The following is a 22073-nucleotide window of genomic DNA, read 5'->3' on the forward strand; positions in this document are numbered from 1 at the left end:
AAAAAATGATCTAAAAAAGAAGACACTTATGACAAGACTAGCCATTGATTGGAGAAAATACTTAAAAATCATACATTTAATAAAGACGTTGGGTCCAAAATATGTAAAATATTCCTACAAGTAAAAAAAGAATACAACTTAATTTAAAATAGACAAAACACTTGATAAACACTTTCTCAAACAAAACTTTTAAGTGGCTAAAATACATTAAAAAGCTAATCAACATCATTAGGTATTACAGAAATGCAAAGTAAATCACAGACTGGAATCTATCTACCTACTCTAATGGCAGTAGACAATTGTTGATAAGGGTGTAAAGAAACTAGATCCTTCATAAATAGCTGCTGAGAATATACAATGTCACAGCCACTTTCAAAAACTGTTTTGCAGTTTCTCGCTATTTACACACACTTCCAGCATATGAATCAGCAATTCCACTCCCAGGAATACCCAAGAGAAATTTAAAATACCTGTCTACAAAATTACTTCACAAATTCTAATGGCAGTATTACTTATAGATGCTAGTAACTGGATGATGGTTAAACAGACTGCAATACATCCATATCACAGAATACTACTCAGCAATAAAAATGAACAAAATAACAATCTATACCACAGATGCACAGGCTTCGAAAACCTCAAAAAAAATCACACTAAGTAAAAGAAACAGCAGGGAAAAGACTACTCATTCTCTACAACTAACTTTACGTAAAATCAGTAGAAAGGGCAAATTACAGAAACAGTAGTTGCCCACAGCAAGGTGTAAAAGCACAGACTGTCTCAAATGCATGTGTACAAGAGAACTTTGGGACCCAACAGAAAATGTCCTGAAACTAGATTATCATAATGATTTCAGAACTCTATAGATTTCTTTAAATGAAATAAACTTTTTAATAATCTTAGATTTATAGGAAAAATTGTGAAGCTAGAATAGTTCCCTTATGCCCTGCACTCTGCTTCTATTATTATTATATTACTATTATTACTATTATTTTACATGAGTATGTTACATTAGTCAGGACTCTATAAATTTAAAAAACATCATTGAGTTGTGCCTGTATAACAGGTAACTTTTATGGTATATATATTATACCTCCATAAAGCTCTAATAAAATATAATAAAAATAAGAACTAAATAGAAGATGACAGCATGAAATAATGGGAAAATTTCCAAAGCTTAAGAGTTTAAGAGTCAAATGAGACAGGTTAAAAGGTACAAAATGTGTAAAATTATCCTTCCACAAGGAGAGGAGAGAGACTGGACCAGAAGAAGTACTATTTGTGAGATAATTGCCCAGAATATTCTACAACTGATTTCACACGCTCTATGATCCCCAAGCAGGATAAATAGTAAGGAAAATGTGCCTGAGCACATTATAATAGTAATCTTCATACCAAAAATAAAGAAAAGCTTTTAAAGACAGAGGGAAAGGGCCCATCCCCACAAAGGGATCAATAATGAGACTGACAGCAGATTTCTCGAGAAAAGTAATGGAGGACAAAGGACAAAGAAATTGTTATCTTTTAAAGCTTTGAAAGAAACTGGCAGGCTAGAATTCTACATGCAGCAAAAATATACTTCAAAAATTAAAACCACAAAATGAAAGTTTAAAAAAATAAAAGTAGGCATACTACAGGGATTCTTCCCTTAAAAGGAAAAATAACCCCAGAGAGAAGCATAGACTTACATGAATGAATGGGGAGAACTGGTTAACAAAAGTAAACAGTAACTGTACAGTGCAGCAATAATAATGGACCCTACAGTTTTAATCTTTTGTGAAATTAAAATAAATGGCAAAAGAAAGTACAGGGTTCTACAGTTAGAGTATTTTAAGGACACCACATCATCAGGGAATGGATCAAACCACTAATTGAGAGTAAAGTCGTAAGAGAGGAGTAGATTTTGTAATCCCTACAACAGCAGTCAAAACAGTCACAAGATAAACAACAAGCCAGGACAGAATAAAACTGAAGGACAAATAGTGAATTAATACAAACACAGCTATAAAGAAGGATAAACTTGAGACATACACAGGGAAATGGATGCAACTTGAGACAATACTCATAAGTGAAACAGATCAGACCTGCATGTGTATACATCGTATTCTCACCCCACTGTAAGAAGCTGAAAGAGTAAATAAGATCCAAAATGTACAGTAGATACTGTGAAATGGGAAGAAACTGTTCAAGAGTAAAGAACAACCAGGATGGGGAAAGGAGAAAAGAAGGAAGGGAAAAGAAAAATATATATATATGTACACACACACAAGATAGTTATACTAATTGCTATGAGTTCATTGGAAGGAAAGGTTTGTGCCTATAGTGTCTGATCAATTTTTCATGCCTATATCTTGTAATCAGAGCAACTACTTTGAAGATAACAATACGCAATGTACTAACCACTGTTACTCTCCTACAGTCTTGTTTTGAAATTTTGTACCATTGTTTTTATTTCTTTAAAATAAAAAAATACAAAAAAGGCAACAAAGAAGAAAAGAGAAACAAGGAACAGATGGAAACATTAGCTAGAAAATGGTAAGATGGAAATTAAAACTCAAATATATTATTAGTTACTTTAAATGGGCTATTAAATACTCCCAGGACTGCCAGAAGAAATAAATAAAAACCATCTATGTGGGGCTTATGAAAGAAGCAAATGAATCAAACGCTGTACCATGCAAACACTCACCCAAAGAACAACTAGACTTCAAAGAGGGAAGAACTGGTAGGAGAATAAACAGAGGCATTTCATAATAGAAGAGTCCAACACACTAAGAAGTCATGACAATTATTAATACATTTGTATCTAATAATATACCCTTCGAATGAAAAACTGACAGAATTTTAAAAAGAAGCAGAAAAATTCACCCTCACAGTAAGGGACTTAGTTTAACATTTTCAAAACTGATAGAATAATCAGACCCCAAAAAAGTGTTGAAATGAAGTTTAACACTATAATTGATACACCTGACCCAACATACATGTATAAAATGTACGTTTACAACTACAGAATACACTGTATAGTCTATTAAAGAATACATACACCGTAATGACCATATTTGGGCCATAAAGCATATTTCAAAAATATCAAGAGACTAAAAGCATTGTTTCCCAAAAGACTAAAATTCAAAGGTTATGTTCTTTGATAATAAAGTAGCTGGGTTAAGTTAAAAATCAATGAAAAGATCCTTAGAGTATCCCAAATAATTAAAAATTGAGGAATAAATACCTAAGAACTTATAGTCCAAAGGAAAAACACCAGCCATTTTTTAAATATTTTGAGCAGAAAAATAAAAATTAAAGCAATACATTAAAGAAGAAAAAGAGCTTTGAATATACATAGTGAAAAGAAGACAAGCTAAAAATATCAGTAACCTAAGTATCATTATTATAAAGCTAGAATGAAATAATAAACCAAAAATAAAAATTTATGAATTATAAAACAAGTGTACAATAGTAAAAGCAAAAGTCAAAATAGACTCATGGAAAAAATAAATTTGATATACCACAGATGAGACTGATCAAGAGCCGGGTGTGGTGGTGTATAGCTGTAATCCCAGCACTCAGGAGGCTGAGTCAAGAGGATCGCCATGAGTTCAAGGCTGGCCTGGGCTACAAAGCAAGTTGAAGGCCAGCCTGAACTGCATGGTGAAACCCTGTCTCAAAAAGCCTGATCAAGAAAAAAAGGTAAAAACTCTCAACATCAGGAATAAGAAGGGGTACCCTATAGCCCTATGGCAGGGCATGGTGCTGCATACCTGTAACACCAGCACTCTGGGAGGCTGAGGCAAGAGGATCGCAGCCCAGTCTGGGAAACTTAATGATTCAGCAAAAGCCTGTCTCAAAAATATAAAAATGAAAAAGGGCCGGGAACGTAGCTCAGAGTAAAGGCCCTGTGTTCAGTCTCCAATATCTCTCTCACACACACACACACACAACTTGCTCAGGCCCTACAAACATTTATTTTTTAGAGCTGAGAGTTTTATTGTCAACTCTTACTGAGAAATTTGGAGATTTAGACTCAGTGACCAAGTTCCTTTTAAAAATGTATCCAACCAAACTTAATACAGAATAAACAAAAAAGCTGAATGTGTTTGTATGTATTAATGTAAATTATACCCCTCATTTAAAACTTCCCTACACAGAAAGCAACATGTGGCTTCAGCTAATGAATTCTCTCAACATTAAGGAAGAACTAATACCATCTCTTCCATAGAACTGGACCAAAAAGGAAAACACCTGTCAGTTAATTTATAAGACCACCATATCCTTTACACCAAAAGGGGGCAAGTCCATTACACAAAAAAGAAAAGGACAATCTTTGTCCTAAACTCAGACATAAAATTCTTAACCAAAATATTATCAAACTGGACCAAACAACAAACAGAAACATAAGACTGTTGTAACTTTTCCTTTAAGTGTGATTACTACAGTGACAAAGTTGAAATACAGTATTTCAATAGAGGAAGACGCATTTGATAAAACTCAACACATACCCATAATTGGCCTATTTACTGATATGGTTTGTATCTACACCCCCCAGTCTCAGGTACTCATTAGGCTTTTGAAAGGTGATTAGATCACGGGGCTGCTACACTCAGTGGATTCACCCACTGCTGAGTTTGTAACTCACTGCTTTGTTAGGAGGCAGAGTAGGGTTGGAAGAGAAGTTCGATCCAAGCGTGGCCTGGAAGGTGTATCTCCTTCCTGGCTCCTCTTTCAGTCTGTGCTCTCCCACCACCATGACTCGAGCAGTTTGTGCCCCTCTGCCATGCCATCCTGCCCGGAGCCATATAACCATGGACAAAAATCTCTACAAACTGTGAGCCAAAAATAAACCTTTCCTCCTTTAAGTTGTGGGTGTCCCACCAACAAGAAAAGTGACTAAGACAGCAATTAAGAAACAAGAGAATGTTCTTAATCAGATAAAAAAAGGTCTCAATCCTTGTAAACAAATACCGTTCTTAAAAATTGAAAGTTTCTCCCTTGAAACTGAATATATGATAAATATACCTCATTATAATTTCTTTTTTTTTTTTTTTTTTTGGTTTTGGTTTTTCTCCGGTACCAGGAACCGAACTCACGACCTTGCACTTGCCAGGCAGGCGCTTTGCCGCTGAGCTAAATCCCCAGCCCCCTCATTATAATTTCTATTCAAAATTAAAACCAACTTGTATAATAAGGTGATGAAAATAAATAAGTAAAAAGATGTAAGGGTTGGACAAGAAAAAATAAAGTTCTTTATCCACTGCATAAGGTGATTATGCATACAGAAAATTCAAATGATTCTACAAGTAAACTATTAAGTGAAAGCAACAAAATCTCTACACTCCAGCCAACCCTCTGAAAATCTGTGATATTTACATATACAACAAAATAATTAGAAGGTAAAATTTTAAAAGATGTCATTTGTAATAACAACAAAAAGAGTCAATCTAGTGAAAAATGAGCAAGAATGCCACAGGGAGAAACTCAAAACATTACTTAGAAAAATTAAAGACAACCTAATTATTTAGAGAGCTGTATTGTGTTCACTGATTAGAAGATTCAATATCGTAAAGATGTTGACTCTACCAAATAGAGCTAGCTTCAAAGCAATCCTGCTTAAAATCCCAGTCAGCCTCTGTGTGTGGAAACTGATCACGTGACTTTAATGTATATTGCTATGGTTCTTTATTTATTATTCTATTTTAAAGGAAAAAAAAAAGAAAAACCAAACAAAATACAGTTTTGATTACCGCAAATGGATAAGCATAGGCTAAAAGAAAATCAAGAAAAAACTGAGTACATACTTGATACCAGTACTACAAAAACTTAAAACACTTTATTAGACAAGTAGCCTAACAAGAAGAACAAAAAATGTCCAGAAACATAAGACTTTCCTATGAAATAGGGGCTACCTCAATTCAGGGGGGAAACAGTGATGTTTTCAATAAGTAATGCTGAGTCAATAGGATATCTGCATAGGTAAATATCATCTTGACCCCTACCTCACATCATACTCCCCAAAAAATCAATTCCAAGGACATCATAGATAGAAATGTGAACATATGAAAACGTAAAGATATAAAACTTCCTAATAGTGCAGGAGAATATCTTTGTCACGTTGAAGCAGGTAAAAATTTCTTAAAATTTCTTCAAACACAAAAAGCATTAATCTTACAGGAAGGATTTTTAAAACTGGAATTCATTAAAATTAAGTAGTTCTGTACATTAGGAAAAACTATAAGATTACAAAGCAAGCTGATTTAAAGGACTTCTACATAAAAAATATAAAGAACTCCATAAAAACCTTTAGGAAAAAGATAATACTTATTTAATGAACAAACAAAATCTGAACTGGTATTTTACAGAATTTATCCAAATGGCCAACAAAATACATGAGAAAGTATTCAGTACCATTTACTGGGAAAATAAAAACCACTATGAGATAATATTTTGTACCCACCCCAATGAATAGTAAAAAGCAATAGTAAACATGAGCAAGAGTGAGAAATAACCAGACTTTTCATACACTGATGCTGGGAACGTAAGTGGTATAACCAACTACTCTGGGTCACTGTAGCAGGATCAGAGTATATCCTACATGTACACTAGGGCCCTTCAACTGATAGATGGTGCTCTACAGAAATGTCCACATATTTTATGTAAAAATCTCCATAGCAGCACCATTTGTAATAAAGAAAAACTGGAAACCACTTGAATGTCCATTAACTATAAATTGATTTTGAAAACTGTAATATATGCAACTATAAAATACTATATTGAGATAAGAGATACAAAAAGCTAAACTTTGTCTGTGCCCAGCAATGTGGATAATATCCTAAACAAATGGTTGGTGAAAGACATCACATATACACACATCAAAAAGTAAATACTGTATGATTCCATTTGTATAAAAGTTCTGAAAATAGGGGCTGAAGATATAGGTTGGCAGCATAAGCACCTGCCTGGCAAGTGCAAGGTCTTGAGTTTGATTCCTGATACAAAAAAAAGTTCTGAAAAATAAACAAAACTAATCAATAGGGCCAGAATTCAAACTACCTCGTAACGTTTTACAGGAAGGTATGATAAAAAAAAAAAAAAAAAGAGGAAGGACTGGGGCAATGGCAATTCTCTATTTGTTGATGTGCATAGTGGTTACACAGAGGGGTTACTCTGTGAAAATACGAAAAGCTATACCTTTATGACCTCTGTATTTTTCTGTATGTATGTTTCCCTTTAATAACAAAGTTGACTTAAAAAGAAAATAATGCTTTCTTGTGTCTATGCATAATACATATACTAGAAAAACAGGCAAAGAATCTTTTAAGTTTACATGCAACATTCACAGAGATTTTCTACAACTCAAATCTTACCATTTACTCTCCCGCTTAAAATATTTTGCCAACTTGCTATCTGGCCTCCGCCCACCTCTACCAGCCTCATGTCTTGCTGTCCCCTTCTCATTCCAACTGCCCACCTCCCGATTCTTCTACTCTCCAAGCCACCTTCCCTAGAGCAGACTGTAGGCTGTTAGTACCCACAGCTCCCTCTCCCTACCTCTTGTGCCTGCCTACCCACTGACTCCATCTGATCCCATACCTGTCTGCCTTCCCCAGTTATCACTGGTTCAGCACAGATATTCATTATTCCCAAGGCTTCTCTGGACACTTCTCCTATGGGCTTCTACAGGCATCATATGCTTCTTACATCACACTCTAGCACAGTGACATTTATCTGTAACCTCTAGTACCTGTGTGAGCTCCAAGAGAGTGTGGCTATATTGATTTGGGTCACCACTGGGATCTAGCACAGTCCCTGGCATACAATGAATACTAAGAAAGTATTAACAAGATTAAATAAGGTAATAAAGTCAAAAGAATCTCTAAACACATTTACTTAAGAAATTTCCATCTCTACAATGAGAGATTTTTTACGTGAGCTGTCTAAACAGTCTCTCTTTTAAAATGACTTTATCTGGCAGAAAAATTGACCATGACATAGAGGTTAATAATCAAACCATTTAAATCTATTGCAGACTAAAGAATAATTGAATCTAACTCCAGATATAATTCTGTGCTCTAAAATGCTATAAGCTTCTCTGAATTATGTGTCCCACTGCTGAAATAAAAATGCTTTAAAGGCTTCAAAAATCTATCATTGTCTATATAAAGACAGAGAAAGCAAAAATATTAAAGCTGTCATGTTGCTAGTTCCCTACCAAAACTGTCTCAGTCAACAACATGGACCCTTTCTAATGCTCCAATAGAGCAAGTAAGATCTATCGCAAATGAATCACAGGAAAAGGTCTGATTTTTTAATAAAACATTTAAATACATTGTATATGTATTCAAAGCCATATATACTGAGTAACCCACACATTTTCTACATATACACTATCATGATTAGGAAATCTTAACAATTTTAACAGTTTCAGTAACACTGTATGGTTATAATTAACATGCTTTGATAGATTTCCCATGAAAATATCTTCCCCTTATTAGTATGTGGCTTGTGGTGGTTTCACTGTCAGGAACACAGTAAAAGAGATGGAAAACTCTAATCTAAATATCTGAATAAAGGACTTGGAACCCTGACTTTAAGAAATTTTTCCTACTAGCTATAATAATATTTTTGGACAGAACACATACATCTATCTTCTATTTGTGGTATAAGGAAAACAATACATGGACAGTAAAATCAACATACAAGAACCACATCCTCATTGCTTTTCTCATGATACTTAAGTAGTCATTCAAGTACAAGATAACTGAGCAGCCCTGGTGCCAGGCTCAGGACTAAACAATGAGAATACAACTTAAGCAAAAACAGATATTATCTGTGCCTTCATGGGACTTGCAGTCAAAGGAAGTTTCTATCAAACCAAAAATCACATAAATAAATGTAAAACTGCATTGATAATGAATATAGCATCTCTCACCTGGACCACTGTAACTGGATCCTAACAAGTCTCCCTGTGACCACTCTTGCCTTTATCTACTCTCTACATGGAAGAATATTTCTAAAACGTAAACCAAATTATTCCTGTCTCCCCTACCTCCTCCTTGTTTTCTTTTAGCCTTGGAGTCTTTGGAGCAAGAAAGTGGTAGTATCTTATTTAAAGTTCAAAAAGATTGTTCTAGAAAACAGACTGTAGGTGTCAAGGGTATGGCTGGAAGAACAATTAGAAGGTACCTGTAATGAAACAAAGGGGAAATGATAGTAGACAGTACGAGGGTGGCACTGGTGCGGTTGGTAAGCCATTATCAAACCTGAAGATACAGTCAACAAATTTACATTTGAACTGAAGTATGAGGAGGAAATAAAGAAGTCAGGGATGACTCCAAAGTCACGGTGGCGTAAGCAACTAAAAGAATGAGTCAGCACTTACTAAACTGGGAAAAACTAGTAGGAAAAGGCTGGGAATTACAGAGAATTTAGAGTTCATTTCTGGAGGTGTTGAGATGCATATTTAGACATCTGAGTGAATATATGAATGTGGAATTAAGGGGCAAGTATTCAATTGGAGATATAAATATGAAATCTGCCACCATATTGAAGTCATAAGAAAGATGCCCTAGGAAGCAGGGGTAAAGACTTCTTGAGCCAGTGGGAATGTTATCGGGTAGGATGAAAGAAGTCTCCAATGTACTTACGTGGTTTGACTTCACTCTTTTACTGTAACAAGCTGCCACAAGAGTATTCCCTATAGGGCAGTTGCAGTCCCTTCAGCCTGAGTCCCAGAACAAATGCACAAGGAGCAGATCTGAACCCAATCCACAGCCTGGAGCAATGCCAGGTAAACCCTAGCCTGGAGCAGCATCACCCAGCCAGGTTCACCTAAGTCAGCTGAAATGCAGCTAGCCTGCACTACATAAGCAAAAGATTCAACGTGAGCTAATGACTTGAAGGGTGATTTGTAATACACCATTACTGGGGCAATAATTAATATATTCGCCAAGTGAAGAAAATCTTTCAAGAGGGGGCTGATTAATTATCAAATGTTTTTGATAGATAGGGTAAGATGAAGAGTGGGAACTGATTCTAGAGATATCAAGGAAGAGGTCACTCTCAAGCACTTTCAACAGAGCAGAGAGTATGAATGCCTAACTAGGGATAGAGAAAAAGGAAAGGAAAGCACAGAAAATGCCTTCAGGAAATTTTGCTATAAAGGAGAGCAGAGAAATGGTGCAAAAGCTAAAAAAAAAAAATGTAGGGTTTGAGGAAGGTTTTTTTGGTTTGTGTATTTAAGATAAACAGTATTATAGCTGGTAGTGTTGCAGTTTGTGGACCAATGGAGATGATCCAACTGTTGGGAAAACTTGACGAAAAACAGAAAGATCATTATTCATGAATGGACAAGAGGGGAAGGCACACCATGTCCAAGCACAAAGAGGAGGTGGCATTTGAGAGGCACTCTATCATGTCAGGTGCCATGAGAGATGGTGATGGGTGTGGACTCAGAAACAGGTGGGGTGGCAGATGCAGTAGTGGGGGCCTGTGAAGTTCTCTAGAAGCTAGATCACCTGCAAAGGGTTGGAAGGGAGGACAGTACAGGCCTGAGGAGAGAAAAGGCATGAAATGGAGGCAAAGACAGCAGCCTAATGAAGAGAGTAGGAAGACAGGGCAAGACTGCCCAGCGGCATCTGAGCTCACACAGAGATTACATTTAAGTCTTCACAATCCTATCTAAATGGCAAACTACTTATGATGAGTCAGAGGCAGCATAAGCTTACCCCAGTGTACCTGCAATGGTCAGAAACTAATAAAAAATGGGTTCTTAGCAGAGTGGCTTAGAAAAATAAGTATGGGATATTGGATCTAATGAAATAACATTAAAATGACTTTAAAGCCAATTAGCTATCTTAAAACTACTACAAAAGTACAAGACAGAGAAATGGAAAATCCAACTGAGTGAAACAAGGTGCCTGGAACAGTGGTGGGGCCCAACTCGGAGCTGATGGAAAAACTAAGGCCTTAGCATGAATCTCACATCTAGAGCAGCACCAGCACAAACCACAGTGAGCTACCGAGCCTTGACATGCAGTGCACAACTAACTAAAATTTTAATGTTACTTATTGTTATAGTTGATACCCTGTGCCAACTTGAGGAGTCTAGAGGCTTGGCTAAGTGCCTCAGCAGTTCCATATCATGAGCCTGTGCAATTCGGCACAGAGATGGTGTGGGTGTGGGCAGATAGCCAGCATACAATATAAGGAGGGGAAAGAGGCTTGTTCCCCCTCCCCTTTTTGCTCTTGCTGCTTTTGCTGTCTTGTGGCACCTTAAAGAGTTGCCCCTATGCCCTGCCACCCTGCCTTGAAGCCAGCTGATTATACATTGAAACCTCCACAAACTGTGAGGTAAACAAATCTTTCCTTCCTTCTTGGCATCAGGTATTTTGCCTCAGCAACAAGACAAAAGTAACCAAGACATAAACTGGTACCAGGAGTGGGGTTGTTGCTGTGACTATACCTGACCATGTGGTTCAAGAGCCTTTGGAGATGGCTTGTGGGAAGAGTTTGGAAAGGTTCAGAGATGTCACCTGAAAGAGAAACACTAGAATGCCTTTAGCTGTTGCATATGGGAGATTCTGGTCAGAACTCAGCAGATCAGAGGCCTGACAGAAATCCTGCTGGTAAAGATAGGGTTTGGGAGGCTTCTGTTGGGAAGAAGGATTACATCCAGATAATGTATGTTATGGCTTGGCAGAAAGTTTGTCTGCATTTTGCTCCAGAGACTTTGCCTGAGACTGAGATTAAGGCCAATGGACTGATTAATCTGACAAAAGAAATTTCAAGGCAGCTGAATGTTGGAGCAGTGGTATGGATATTGTTGGGGGCTTTTAGCCAGATTTAGGGTACAAATCAAGACAAAGAGCCCAGCAGGATGATTTAAAATGTTGTGAGTTTGGCCAGGAAAACAGTTAAAGTAAAGCTGTGAACTGCAAAAACAGAGCTGAGATCTCTATTGCTGAAAAGCAACAGGAAAGTATAAAAGATGGCTTGAGGGCATCACAAGAAGCAGCAAGTCTCCACCTTTTGCAGCCTCAAAACTGCAAAGGTGAAAGACTTTGCTTTGAGAAGAAAGCTGTAGAATGTCATGTTCCAAAATGATGGCAGCACAGAGAATTTGTTCCTCCAAATTGTATTCAGAGTGCCCAGCAATCCAGGCACTCAACCCCTATGGTCAAGAGAGAGGAAAGGTTGGTGGCAGCAGACCTTGGCATCATCCACGTGGTGATGGTTTTAGGTGCATGGAGAATGCAAGAGTTCCAAGGTTAAAAAGGCTTCCACTCAGATTCAGAAAAAGGCCTGGGAGGCCAGGCAGTGTGGCCCTGAGAGGGCAGTATGTGAAGCTGTAAATGTGAAGCAAGAGGTGCAGTGGAGACCTCAGGAGTTTGGAAACTCCAGGAACATGGATTGTCTGAGGAAAGCTGCAAGGACAGAACAAAGCAGGCCCAAGAGAGAGGCCATGGCAGCTATAGCCACCAGTAGTGCCACAGGGGTGGAGCCACATAAACCCTTTAGAACTCACAATGTGCCACAGATTGCTTCAGATGCTATACATGGAACTACAGGGCTTAATGTTTGCCCTGCTGGATTTTGGACTTGCTTTGGTCCCATTCCTTTGTATTCTCCCTGTAACTTTTAGAATGAAAATGTTTATTTTGTGCCATTGAATGTTGGAAGGGTTTAACTTTTCATTTGTACAGGGGCTTGCAACTAAGAGTCTGCCTTATATCTGGGAGGAGACTTGGGACTTGGACTTTTCAGAAAGACTTTTCAGAAACTGTTACGACTTTGGAAACTCTTGCCACTGAACTAAAAGCCTTTTGCATAAAAGGATGTGCATGAGTCTCTCGGGGGCCAGGAGTGAAATGTTATGGTCCTAATGTAATATAACACTGACAGACTTAATACTGGTTCTTAAGGATTGTTAAACCTCTGTTATAATGTTCAAGTTGTGAAATGATAAGAATAATGTCTTCATATCTGGAAACTGATTTAAACAAATGTGTCTGGTTGCCAAGTTGACAAGGGGTGGATTGTCACGGTTGATACACTGTGTCAACTTGAGGAGTCTGGAGGCTTAACTAAGTGACTCAGCAGTTCTACATCCTGGGGAGAAAAGGACATGCCCTTAAGCTCAGGGATGTTGTTCACTGTGTCAATTTGAGAAGTTTAGAAGGTTAACTAAGTGAGCATGGGGCCAGGGTCCTTACTTTATATTCAATATGAGCATGTGCAAGAGGAGGGCATGGAGATTATGTGAGTGCTACACACTCCCTGGTTGGGGGTAGCCTGCCTACAATGTAAGGGAGGAAGAGAGGTTTGTTCCCCTGCTTCTTGCTCTTGTTGCTTTTGCTGTCTTGTGCCACCTTGAAGTGTTGCCCCTGTGCCAGGCCACCCTGCCCTGGAGCCAGCTGATTACAGACTGAAACCTCCACAAACTGTAAGCTAAATAAACTTTTCCTTGCTTAATTCTGGGCGTTGGGTATTTTGTCTCAGCAACAAGAGAAAAGCAACCAAGACACTTATTTTAAATTAAATTTAAAAACTGAAGCAATGCAAAATATGTTTCCTTCAAACACAACTTTACTGTTTTGTGATGTTCTATGTTTCAGTTTAACTGAGGAGAACTATATCTAAATTGAGATATTTGGTTAAATATAAAACACACACCAGATTTTGAAGACTGCAAAAAAAAAAAAAGAATGTTGATTACCTCACTAATCATTCTTACACTGATTACATGTTGAAATTCTGATATTTTGGATATACTGAGTTAAGTAAAATCTATTATTAAAATAGTTTTTGTACTTTTCAAATATGGCTACCCAAAACTTTAGATTACATATGGGACAACATTGGTCTAAGGCTTAAAAAAACTAATACTATCTAAAAGGATAAAGCTGGGTATGGCGGCACACGCCTGTAATCCCAGCACTCGGGAGGCTGAGGCAGGAGGATCATTGCGAGTTCAAGACCAGCCTGGGCTACAAAGTGAGCTCAAGGCCAGCCTGAACTCCAAAGCAAGACCTTGTCTCAAAAAGACAAAAAAAAAAAAAAGGATGGTTGAGGGTCACTCGCTGTTATGGTGACTATAAAACACATCGGTCAACCAATGCCATGGAAAGAGTTATCCACAATGCATCCAGCCCAAGTGTTGCATTGAAGCCTTAAATCTGTGACCAACATGCAGACATATTTTAAAAAAATGATCAAGCAACAACTTCAAGTCAGCATGGAATGCTACGACAATTAAGAGTCACCTGCAATGGTACATTCAGTTTACTTGAGATAATAAACTTTCTTGTGGGTAAGTATCTTTCCAGTCTAGAGAGTGTCTAGAATTAAATATAGAGATGATGAAAAAATTAGACTCATTTTAACACTTTTTAGAAAAGTTGAGAAATATATTTTATATTAATTGGTACAGTCTATAAATGATTGTCATGTTTTTAATGTTTAAAAGAATCTAACATTAAACTGACAGATCAGTCTTGTGATTCTAGTCTGAAATGTATGAAAGATTTTAGACATGTGATTTATTTAGATTGAAATGCTTAAGAGTATTTGATTGTGTCTAGACAATATTAATTTTGCAAGTGATGGAATATTCAAAGGAACTTGAGCTAATATTTGGGAAGATTTTACTTATTTGAGTCATAAATTTGCCCAATATAGTACATGATTTTTTGAAATAAAATTATCAAATATATTAAATTTATACATGCAATTTAAAATACTTAAGAGTTTAAACTTAGAAATGAAACTAAGCATTTGAAACCAACCTGTTCAATCTGCGTCAAAGATTAGTTGAAAAAATGAAGGTGATTATTCATATTTACCAGCTATTTAAACAGAATAATAAGATACTTTGGGGCCTTTAAGTTTAAAGAACTAAAGAAAACCAGATTTTTATTTTTACCAGTATAAGGTAAATATTAATTTTCCTTTCCATATATAAAACTTACCTTAGTAACTAATGTACTTTACAAATATTAACTCACTGAATCCTTACAACTGAGTGAAGTATTACTATTTTTTAAAATTGTCTTAGTCTGTTCAAATGGCTATACCAATGCTCATAAACTGGGTAGCTTAGAGACAACAGTTTTGTCTCCTGGCTTGGAAGCTGTAAATCCAAGATCAAGGTTCTGACAGATTCAGTTCCTAGCGAGTGCCCACTTTGTGTTTCTAGATGTCCTCGATGGAGGAAGGGGTGAGCTAGCACTTTGGTCTCTTATAAGGGCACTAATTTAATTCACGGAGGTTCTGCCTTCCTGACCTAGTCCCTGCCAAAGGCCCCACCTCTAATACCTTGGAGGGATAACGTTTCATGGATTTAGGGGTAAGGAGGACCCAAGCATTCAGTTCACTGCAGTAATGGAGGAAGACACGCAGAGATTAAGTAGCTGCCCCAAACGTAAAAAGTGGCAGAGCCAGGATTCAAATCCAGGCAGCCTGGCTTCTCACATTGCTCTTGAACATAAAAAACATTCACAGTGACAAAAATAACTAGGTGCTCATAAAAGAGAGTTTTGCATGCTGTTAAGATTTTTAACTAAAAGTCTCTGTTTTCTTTTTTTTTCCCAGTAGCTATCTAGAAAGTCTTGTACCAGGAATTCCAGGAAAACCCCATGTTGTGCTGGAACGACCCACATGAAAATAGCTGACTTTAAGACTTCTAAGTTCATCCCTGGCCCCAGACCCAGACCTCCAGCGTTCTAAAGTGAGGAACTCTCTCAGCAACAAAAAGCACGCTGCTCTGACTCTCCCCATGGAAGTCTGGCCTGGGACATGCGACATTTACTGAGCTACTTTTCATTTCTTTTCATCCTACGCTACCTCAGATAGCCTTTCTCCAATTGAGGGCACAGTATAAAATAAAATCAATTCAGGGTATAAAAAATAACTCCACTTAATTTTGTTTTCAATTCTAAGAATAGATTTTTAGATAAGGGCTCTCTTCCTCTTTCACTCCCAAACCCTACCAGCAGTTAAGTGTGAACAGGGGTGGGGGTGACCCCCTGCAAGCTGCTTGCGCCTTCTAAGGTGACCACAACTGCTATTCCAACTCTGCTTCCCAGGCATACCTGAACTGCTACTCTTTCCAAAGAATATACAATCTCAAAAATATCTTCTCTGCAGCAGGAAGGCATTCTTTGCTGGTAATCAACAAAGCAATCAGAGTCAACTTCAGACTGTGGTTCATCCACACAAATCATGTTGTTATATTTACCTATTCTGGGCAGTCTTGGATAAGCTATTAATTAGCATTTTATAGATGAGGAAAGAGTTATTTTGAAGATCAAAACAGACAGCTTATGCGGCATACTTACTGGGGTACTTGGTACCAAGTAAATGCCCAATAAATGGAAGCTATTATAATATTTATTATTAAAAGAACCTACAGAACTATGCTTAATTGCTTGCTTTTATGGATACCTGTATCATATTTAATCCTATTTTTTATACAGCTAAAATAAGAAAGATTCCTGAGATTAAAATGCTTAATCATTCTTCTGTGGAGACTGTGCAAATGTGTTATGGGGGTGCGGGGGGATGAGAGTTAGCAGCCAAAAGACTAAGAATATTAAAAAGACAGTGGAAATTATTTTGGAAGATCCATTTTCTGCTCCTTCTGACTAGAATAATCAAAAGCTCAATCATAACTGCCAGTATAAAATTAAGCTAGCTACTGTTTTTTATATTTATTTATAACCTTTCAAGACATGAGCATTAGAATCCAAATAAATTGAAAATGAAATTGTGATAGTTGATTACTAATGATATACTTCAAATAACTAAATCTCCAAATAATTTTATAGCACCCTCATGATACATTTTGAAACTGACAACTGAAGTAATACTACAAGGAACTGGAGCCAGTTTCCTCAGATAGTAAAACAGTATTGACTTTGGAACTAGATTAAAACATAATAGCTTCACATGACATAAAATAAGATCTTCTAGTCTGGGGATGCAGCTCAGTGGTACAGTGCAAACCTGGCTTGTGCCAGTTCCTGGGTTTGATCCTTATTGCTGAAAAAGAAAATACTTTTATTTCTATAATTAAGAAGTGTATACTTGTGCCCACCTTATCTTTGGTACTGGAAATAAACAGAACACAGTTCTTTTTCTTCAGAGGTTTATAGTCTAAGCAGAAAAACTACATGTATTTATTTTTAAACACAACCTAAAAAGTTCTTTTTATTTATTTTTTTTTTTTAAAAAAGGATGTTCTTTTGTACAGAACGAAAAGTGAGAAAAAAATGTCACTGACTCCTAGGTTAGAAGTAGCGCAGGAAAGAACAGGTAAGCCAGACTGAGGAGCCGCATAAGGAAATGCAAATGGACAAACACTTCAAGATATATTTACATGTATATAGCAAGGCTACCACTATAAGAAATGTGTATTCTTTAAAAAAAAAAACTGTATTCTTTCAACATATCAATACACATAATAAATGAAAGATTGACTACCTTCAGAAGGAACTATCTTCTCTATGTACAGAGAAGAATAGTGGTACATGTCACAATATACTCTATATGTGTCTTGTTCTGTGACTTTAAAGTTTCTTTGTATTAAAAAAATACAGAAAGTAAGACTTTTTTAAAAAAACAAGCATAATCATCAGAGCTATTACCTCTACAATAAGGACTTATCAGTGAACGGAAAAAAAAAGCCGGCTGAATTGCTAGGCATAAGCCAGGATTCTGGTAGTACATTTTATGTACCTCTAGGTTAACATAACAGAAAGCAATCACATCAGTTTCCTTACTCATAAAGTAAGGATAATGACAGTACTCGCTCACAGGGTTCTTGTGAGGACTAAATGTAAAGTTCTTAGAACAGTGCCTGGCTCACAGGGAGAACTAGTAAGGGACTGATTCATTTCATGACTGCAAACAGATGGAAATCAAAATGACTGCAATCACATGAAACATGGTCTCAGGAAGCCAATATAGAATAAGAGAACATGCCAGATAAAACCATACACAAACCTTTTACGGTAGATTTACGATTCAAGAGCTTGAGTAAACATTTGTTCTTCAGTATAACTGTGCCTGACACATCACATCGTGATCAATTGTGTAAAATGCTGTGTCTGCGCTGAATGACTACAGTTAGGAGAGGGAAGACGGTTCCCCATCAACTGACACTCAGAAACAGAACTCCTCACCCAAATACATCAAACGCAGTTTAGACAAACATAGTTTGTTTAAGACAAACACAGCTTTATTTTATAGTTGCATTACTGCCTTGATTATCTTGTGTATCTGACCAATTAGATTACATTACCCACAGGGAAAACCTTTGTTCTTGAGCCTTCATTTTTGGTTTACAACGTTCAAAGGGCACGTAAACCACAATTCCAGGGAGCCACATTTTAGTTGGGAAGAAAACTTGTGCATGCCACCAGCATCCCCACTGTGGGAGTGGCCAGTATCAGGAAACCCCTTCCTAGATAAACAGACCTTGGTTAATTGCCCGGGAGTCTCAGTGGGTGTTAAAGAGGTGATTAAAGCCATTAGAGCCTTCTTCCCTCCTTTCCCTTGACCACTGTAGCCCACAGGATCTCAATGAGCACTAAGCTCCCCTCCTAAAACCCTTCAACTTTGTTTTTCACTCTCAACTGATCATAAGGTAAGTTCAAGACAGCTAGGGAAATAAGCAATCAGTCACCTAATAGGACCCCAAATTTTTCTAACCACCATACCACCTCTGTGAAAGTCCAAAATGTGAAGATTAAAAGATTTTTTTAAATGCACACCATTACAAACTAAGTTTCTACCATTTTTCTGGGTGAATTACAAATTAACCAAATCACTCATCTTAATAAGCCCTGGAGATATAAACTTTTTTAAAGCATTATGGAATTAACAAGTAAGTTTTTTCCTTCAAAAGGAAGGCTTCAAGCTAAACCACAGTAGAATATTTGGATGTCATATATAATGAGCTACAAATAAAATAATCATAGCAGTTATAAAACAAGTATTTCCTCAACCACAAGAGTTCAGGATGACTTTCATCACAGAACATGGAATATACCAAAGAAAACAACTGGCAAACACTTACTGACTGAGGTCCAAAACTATACTATAAAACTACTATAAATAACTTGCAGATAATGGAACAGATCATTTAAACTATGTTTGTATCACTCAAGTGTAAATGTATACATTTCCTCCAAGCACTTGTGGTTTACCAAAGGGCTTAAGATACCTTACCTTCACTTTGCGAGCACAGAAAAATGGAACATGCCCACAGTACTTTCTCAACCTCTCTCAATCATCATTAACAATCCTTGCCACTAAACACCACTTCCTGTCACCATAGCCATGTGTCTCCGTGCCTTTTCTCAGCACAGCGGTTATGATCAATACCCACAGTGCACAGCAGGTCAGTTAACAATACCCAATATTTACAGCATTTTTCCTTGTGGTCTCAGGGTCCCATTCTCTCTGGAGCCACAAATCTAAACCTAAGAGTTTAGATAATGAAGAAATCATTCTTCTAAAAAATCATCCTTCACAAATGTACTCTTCTAAATGCTACAACACATTGCACTAGATGCTAAATGACCAACCAGTAATCATGTTATCACAGTGCAACTAGAAATTGCAAGAGAATGTTGACCCAAAAACAGCAAACAGAAGCTTCAGTAGCTTTAGGCTGCCCATGCAGGCTTATATGGTGACAAAACAACGGACTTTCAATGGCACAAATATAATGTTAATCCAAAATTTTAAAACGGCCTTTCTTGGCTTGTTTTCTATCTTCGGATATGCTTGATCAACTGAATCCTGCAGGTAGAACAAAGACTATGGTGGCTACCACCAGACCACATTTTACTGCTTATACCAAAAATGAGGACCAGCATTCCTCCATAAAATTAAGACTCTTAAGCCTAGGAATGCAGAAAAAGACAAACACTCCTGTGAATCGGCAAAAGTAACGTCTACTGCTCTATAACTGAAGATGCGCAGGACCATTTCTTGGTTCCACCAGGTGGCTCATCTAAGCTATGGACATACAGTACATTTCCTTTTGCATTTCTGAAGGTGATACTGTGGATACCACAGTATTTTTTTCTTGTACTATCTGGTTATGCACATACCTCTGAATGCTAGTAACACATATAAACACGCCAGATGACTGTCATTCACTGCACTGACACAAGCTTCATTTCATGCTTCAGAGCTTTTACAATTAAACCACTACCACAAAGCAGCGCATACAATACATAACCGTTTATTTCTGTTTCATGACTTTATTTTTTGGCAGAAAACGATACAGCTTTGAAGATGCTGAACTGTAATGAATTTTGTGGCTGTGTGAGCTGGTAGCAAAGGCAAAAAACGTGAGTCCTTATTGTGCTACATTAACACTGGGTATCTCCCCTCTTCAGCGTTTATTCTAAGGGCCACTACATAAATGCTAGGCTAGATGTGATAATGTGGGTTTCATCTGGCTGAAAGCACATTCAGCATCCATGCGTTTGAATGTTAGGTTGTCTAACAAACATCTGAACGCAGCTGTACTCCTGGTACCTTAGAAAGAACACAAAAATAATGTATTTTTAGTATAAAACATGAAACTACATTCTGACTCTATCTAATACGCTTAGGCTTTGATATTCTGATTGCCTTTCATGTTTAAGTGAGAAAATACTTATTCTGTCTCCTGGTTATCTCCTCAAAACAAATCTACTTCATTGTCATCAATGTACCATTTCGTATCAAAGGATAGTTAGCAGAGCATCTATCCAGGTGAATCCCTCTACAGGTAAAATTAAATTCAAAAACTAATCCAATTGTGAAATAATCTGCAAATTGCTGTCTTAAATCCTTTAGTTTCCAATACAATCTCCTAATGAAGTGGCATTACTTAAAATTGCTAGCAAATATGAATAGACTTAAAAACCTAGTAATTAGCAAGCTAACAGGTGTTGAAATCTCCAAAGATAAAAGAGGAATATCAGATAATCACTCTGTGCTGACACCTCTAGTAGCTGTAATATCCAGAATTCTAATAACTTAACTATAATTTAAAACGATCAGGGCCACTGTTTGATTACCCACCTTCTAACAGAAATATAATTCCTTGAATTCCACATAATGTTCTCTAATTGACCTATTCCAACTTCCACATTATTTTTCTAAATTGAGCATATAATTTAATGGGTTGGATCATTTTCCAGTTATCAGTGACAGTTCTCTCAATTAAATCATATTAGATATACAAGTTCCTTCCGAATAGATCAGCTGTATTTCTGAAAATGAACCTGTCTCTACAGGTAAGGTCATTTCTAACTATCTCAAAACAAGTATTCACGGTCATATCCTTAATTTATTCTTTGTGTGTGCAACAAACTAAGTATCACGAAATGATCGCCAGGCTCGGGGCCACAGAGAAAGTAGGGGGGCACCCACAACCTGGGCAATTCCCCATCCAGTATCCGCATGCCCTTGGCAACTGCACCCGAGTCTTCCACCGCACTCATAAACACTGATGCAAACACCGTCGGGCCACCCGCCTCCCCAGGAGCTCTGGCTGCTCGTTTCCTCACAGGTAGAAATGCCGAGACGTTTCCCAGGTCTTTGAAGCATGCACACAATACCTCCAGAAACAATAGCGATGGCCTGGGCGGCCAAGTACCCTCACCAGCGAAGTCCTTGCCCGGCTGTGAACTCTGGTATTGCCGGCTGGGGAACGGGGGCTACCCTGCCCATCATCCAGTTACAGGTGCCAGGCACCTTCCAACGATGAAGGCGGTTTAGAGTCCAAAGCCAAGCGAACTTGAGAAGCCACCCCCAGACGCTCAGCCGCCAGCGTCCCAGTGGGCTGACTTTCCCGAGATGCGTAAAAGCCTCTAGTTGGGCTCCCCTCACTACGTCCCCATCCCATCCTCGAAGAGAGTAAGTCAGGAAACCTGGAAGTCCGGAGGTAAATATTTCCAGACTCTCCCCCTCGCGGAGGAGGGACCCGGGCAGGGGAGGGCAGAGCCGGGCCAGGCGGTCCCCCGCGCGGCCCCGCAACTTGCCCGGGACGCGGCCGCCCGCGCGCGAAGTTTGCCGCG

At 37.7% G+C, this 22073-nt stretch overlaps 1 protein-coding gene across 1 annotated transcript in view; it reads right to left on the reverse strand.

The window, feature by feature from the left end:
• Rnf182 (ring finger protein 182) overlaps nt 1-22073 on the reverse strand; it is a 57912-nt gene that overhangs the window by 35300 nt on the left and 539 nt on the right. The gene's annotated exons all lie outside the window — the stretch shown is intronic.

Source organism: Chinchilla lanigera, unplaced genomic scaffold (assembly GCF_000276665.1).
Source record: "Chinchilla lanigera isolate Chin_1 unplaced genomic scaffold, ChiLan1.0 scaffold00064, whole genome shotgun sequence".
Classification (NCBI taxonomy): domain Eukaryota; kingdom Metazoa; phylum Chordata; class Mammalia; order Rodentia; family Chinchillidae; genus Chinchilla; species Chinchilla lanigera.